At 46.2% G+C, this 5,566-nt stretch overlaps 1 protein-coding gene across 1 annotated transcript in view; it reads left to right on the plus strand.

Moving 5' to 3' along the window:
* ZNF101 (zinc finger protein 101) overlaps positions 1-5,566 on the plus strand; it is a 24,654-nt gene that overhangs the window by 11,285 nt on the left and 7,803 nt on the right. The window lies entirely within an intron of this gene.

Here is a 5,566-nt window from a genome sequence, read left to right on the forward strand (position 1 = left end):
ATTTAAAAAAAAAAAAAATGAGAGAGAGAGAAATAACTCATTTATACAGGAGAGAAATCCTATGAATGTAAGGAATATGAGAATGCATTTAGTTTCCAAAGACATGAAAAGACTCACTGGAAAAAAATCCAAAGAATGTAGTCAAGTCCTCAGATACCCCAGTTCTACTGAAAGCCATAAAAGGACTCATACTGGAGAAAAATTGTAGAAAAGTACAGAATATGCCAAAGCACTTACTGCTCTCATCCCCATTCAGACACATGCGAGTGCACACTGGAGATGCTGAATCGAAGAATACACCCTGGATGGAAATGTCATTAGTTTGGAAAATGCAAGAAACTTTTCAGTTTTAACAATTATTAAAAATCACATGGGCTGTGCACAGTGGCTCTCGCCTGTAATTCCAGCACTTTGGGATCTTGGGGCAGGGTGGATTGTTTGAGACCAGCCTGGCAACACGGTGAAACCCCATCTATACAAAAATGACAAAAGTTAGCCAGGGATGATGCTGCTGGCCCGTAGTTCCAGCTGCTCAGGAAGCTGAGGTGGGAGGGGAGGATTGCTTGAGCCTAGGAGGCTGAGGTTGCAGTGGGTGGAGATTGTACCACTGCACTCCAGTCTGGGTGACAGCAAGATGCTGTCTAAAAAATTTTAATCATGTGAAAACTCCCACTCGGAAGAAATCCTGTAAATGCAAGTAATTTTGAAAGCCTGAAATTGTTGTATAATGCTCAACGACTTGTGAATGAGTTATCATGCAAAATTATAAACATACTGCATTTATTAGTGGCTCATTCTTCTTTTTTTGGTATTTTTAGTAGAGACAGAGTTTCACCATGTTGGTCAGGCTGGTCTCAAACTCCTGACCTCATGATCCGCCCTGCCCATCTGCCAAAGTGCTGCATTTACAGGCATGAGCCACCAGGCCCAGCCTTTTTTAAATTTGGGACAGAGTCTTGCTTTGTCTCCCAGGCTGGAGTGCAGTGGTGCCACCATGTCTCGCTAATTTTTTTGTATTTTTAGTAGAGATAGGGTTTTACTATCTTGGTCAGGCTGCTCTTGAACTCCTGACGTCATGATCCCCCTGCCTCGGCCTCCCAACTTTCTGGGATTACAATTTTTTAGTATTTTTGTAGAGATGGGGTTTTACATTATTGGCCAAGCTGGTCTTGAACTCCTGACCTCAAGTAATCCACCCTCCTTGGCCTGGCAAAGCGCTGGGATTATAGGCGTGAGACACCAGGCCCGGCCCCTGTGGCTCCTCCTTAAAGAGCATCTTTGGAGGCCGGGCGCAGTAGCTCACACCTGTAATCCCAGCACTTTGGGAGGCCGAGGTGGGTGGATCACGAGGTCAAGAGATCGAGACCATCCTGGCCAACATGGTGAACCCCCATCTCTACTAAAAATAGAAAAAAATTAGCTGGGCGTGGTGGCGTGTGCCTGTAGTCCCAGCTACTTGGGAGGCTGAGGCGGAAGAATCACTTGAACCCAGGAGGCGGAGGTTGCAGTGAGCCGAGATTGTGCCACTGCACTCCAGCCTGGTGACAGAGCAAGACTGTGTCCAAAAAAAAAGAGGATCTTTGGACTATGGGTTTCTGCTTTTGCAAGGAAACGTGAGAATTCCATAGATAAGCTTTCTTTTCTTTGAGACGGAGTCTCTTTTTGTCACCCAGGCTGGAGTGCAGTGGTGCGATCTCAGCTACTGCAACCTCTGTCTCCCCGATTCTCCTGCTTCAGCCTCCTGAGTAGCTGGGACTACAGGCGTGTGCCACCATGCCCAACTAATATTTGTATTTTTACTAGAGATGGGGTTTCACCATGTTGGCCAGGATGATCTCCCTCTAGTGCTGGGGCAGGCGTGAGCCACCTCGCCCAGCCTCCATAGATACCTTTTAAGCAGTGGTACTGAGGATTAATAGGAAATGTTTTTTCATAAGTCAGTTAATTTTTTTTCTAGCCATTTTAGTTTTCATTTTTTTTCTATCCATTTGAAAGAGTGTTGGATCTGTGGGTGAACTGAAATTTATTTCTAATATGTAAGTAGGTTTAATTTTTATTTTATTTTTTTATGATGGGGTTTCACCATGTTGGTCAAGCTGGTCTTGAACTCTCGACTTTAGGTAATCCGCCTGCCTTGGCCTCCAAAGTGCTTGGATTACAGGCGTGAGCCACCATGCCCGGCCAGTAGGTTTGATTTTTATGTAGTGTTTAATTGTTCTGTGATTAATAGGCCATTGCAAAGTGAGTCTTTTAATTGAGATTTCTTACTGGTGTTAATGTGGCAGGTTCTGCGTATTCCTTAACTGTCATATGTGTCCTGTTTTCCGTTATTATGGGGAAAACCACTCTGGCATGACACAATGTTTACTTCATTTTCTTTGCTAATAAAGATTTGGTATCAATTTATAAGTATGTAAAGTTTATCACAGAGTATTGTCTCGTGAATCATTTTCATTTTTTGCCCTTTTTGTCATTATTTCTGAGTATTATTTGGATGGTTCATTTTGACTTAAGGACAGACCTGTGCTATGATATCTTTATCTAATCTGATGGAGAAAGCATTTAGTCTCCTGATCAAGTATGATATTAGTGATAGGTTTTTAATACATGCCTTAATTCAGTTTGAAGAAGTTCCCTTCTGTTAATTATTTATTGAGTGTTTCATTGTGAAGTGGTGTTGAATTTTTTTCAAATGATTTTGAAATGAAGTTTCGCTTTTCTTGCCCAGGCTAGAGTACAATGGTGCATCTCGGCTCACTGCAACCTCCGCCTCCTGGGTTCAAGCAATTCTCTTGCCTCAGCCTCCTGAGTAGCTGGATTACAGGTATGTGTCACCATGCCTAGCTGATTTTTTTTTTTTTTTTTGAGATGGAGTCTCTCTCTGTTGCCCAGGCTGGAGTGCAGTGGCACGATCTCTGCTCACTGCAACCTCAGCCTCCCGAGTAGCTGGGATTACAGGCTCCTGCCACCATGCCCAGTTAATTTGTTGTACTTTTAGTAGAGATAGGGTTTCAGCATCTTGGCCAGGCTGGTCTTGAACTCCTGACCTCGTAATCCACCCAACTCAGCCTCCCAAAGTGCTGGGATTACAGGCGTGAGCCACTGTGCCTGGCTTAGTTTTTGCATTTTTAGTAGAGATGGGATTTCACCATGTTGGTCAGGCTGGTCTCAAACTTCTGACCTTGGGTGATCCACACGCCTCAGTCTCCCATCATGTTGGACCAGCCCTGACCAACATGATGAAATCCCGTCTCAACTAAAAATACAAAAAATTGGCTGGGTGTGGTGACTCATGCCTGTAATTCCAGCACTATGGAAGGCCTAGGTAGGTGGATCATCTGTGGTCAGGAGTTCAAGACCAGCCTGACCAACATGGTGAAACTCTGTCTTTACTAAAACTACAAAACTTAGCTGGGCGTGGTTGTGTGTGCCTGTAATCCCAGCTACTCAGGAGGCTGACACAGGAGAATTGCTTGAACCTGAGAGGCAGAGGTTGCAGTGAGCCGAGATTGTGCCTCTGCACTCCAGCCTGGGCAACAGAGCGAGACCCTGTCTCAACAACAACAAAAAAACCTCCCAAAATTAGCCAGGTGTAGTGGCACATGCCTGTAATCCCAGCTACTCGGGAGGCTGAGGCAGGAGAATTTCTTGAACCTGGGATGCAGAGATTACAGTGAGCCAAGATTGTGCCATGGCATTCCAGCCTGGACAACAAGAGTGAAACTCTATCTCGAAACAAAAAAAAGGAAAGAAAAATCTTTCACAGACCAGGCATGGTGGTTCACAGCTATATTCCCAGCACTTTAGAAGGCTGAGGTGGGTGGATCATGATGTCAGGAGTTCGAGACCAGCCTGGCCAACATGGTGAAACCCTGTCTCCACTAAAACTCCAAAAATTAGCCGGATATGGTGGCAGGCACCTGTAATTCCAGCTACTTGAGAGGCTGAGTCAGGAGAATCGCTTGAACCTGGGAGGCAGAGTGTGCAGTGAGCCGAGATCACGCCATTGCACTCCTGCCTGGGGGACAAGAGCAAGACTCCGTCTAAAACAAAATAATAAGTAAACGATTCACATTTTCCTGTGGGAACAAGAAGGAGTGTCCTATCTTTATACTACACAGTCTTCTCCCCACACCCCCTGTCTATTCTCTGTGCTCCCAAGTGCAATTCCTTTGTGGGCCTGCCTAGCCACAGTACACTCCTCTTGCCTGTGGGTGAGTGTACTAGTAAAACACAGTCAGTCTTAGCTGATCAGTGATGGTGACCGGAGTTAGCTAGCTTGCCTTAGGTAGACAGCAAGGGAAGGGTCCCCTGAGAGCCCCCAACCCACAGGTCAGTGCCTCATCCCCAAATAACAAAAAGCAGCCTGGGAAAAAAATCAAGCTGCAAGCACCAGTAAGGAATTCGCACAGGGGAATGGACCTGGAGACTTGCCCGTGGCAGCACAGATAGGAGAACTTCTAGCCCATTCTGATAAACTTGCACAAACATCTGGCTCACGCAGATAAGAGAACATGGCCTGACATAGAAACGGTTTTCAGCAGGCTACCAGGAAAGAGTTTCTTCTTTTGTGGGCATGAACACACTGGGCTCCGGTGGGCACTTTGCTTTCCTTTTTGACTGAGCCTGGCCTCTATGAATCGTCACTTCAGCCTCTGATTGCTCCTGGGCTAAGGTCCTTAGCCAAGCTTTCATTTCAGCTCCTGATAGGTCCTGGGCCAAGCTGAGCAGCCTCTGTGAATCAACACTTTAGCCCCTGATTGGTCCCAGGCCAAGGTCCCGGGCCAACCTGAGTCACAAGTTCTCCAAGACAGCCTGCAAACTAAGCGTATTTCTTCCCCTTCCCAATCCATAAAAACCCTGGACCCCAGCCTCATAGTGGGCAACCCATTCAGGCTCCCCTCTGGTGGCGGAGAGCTTTCTTCATTCACTTTATTAAACTTTTACTCCGACCTCACCTTGTATTGGTGTGAGACTCTGTCTTTAAAAAAAAAAAAAAAAAAGACTACAAAGCACGAAGTCAACTGACATCTAATTAATTTCTTCAGGGCAGATCACGAGGTTAGGAGTTCAAGACCAGCCTGACCAGTATGGTGAAATCCTGCCTTTACTAAAAATACATAAAGGCTGGGCTCAGTGGCTCACGCCTGTAATCCCAACACTTCGGGAGGCTGAGGTGGGCGGATCACAAGGTTAGGAGTTTGAGACCAGCCTGGTCAACATGGTGAAACCCTGTCTCTACTGAAAATACAAAAAGTAGCAGGGTGTGGTAAGCACCTGTGGTCCCAGCTGCTCGGAAGGGTGAAGCCAGATAATCGCTTGAACCTGGGAGGTGAAGGTTGCAGTGAGCCGAGATTGCGCCACTGCACTCCAGCCTGAGTGACAGAGCAGGACTTGATATCAAAAAAGAAAAAAAATTGCCGGGCGTGGTGGCTCACGCCTGTAATTCCAGCACTTTGGGAGGCCGAGGCGGGTGGATCACGAGGTCAAGAGATCGAGACCATCCTGGTCAACATGGTGAAACCCCGTCTCTACTAAAATTACAAAAAATTAGCTGGGCATGGTG

This window comes from Cebus imitator, unplaced genomic scaffold, assembly GCF_001604975.1.
Source record: "Cebus imitator isolate Cc_AM_T3 unplaced genomic scaffold, Cebus_imitator-1.0 Scaffold280, whole genome shotgun sequence".
NCBI lineage: Eukaryota > Metazoa > Chordata > Mammalia > Primates > Cebidae > Cebus > Cebus imitator.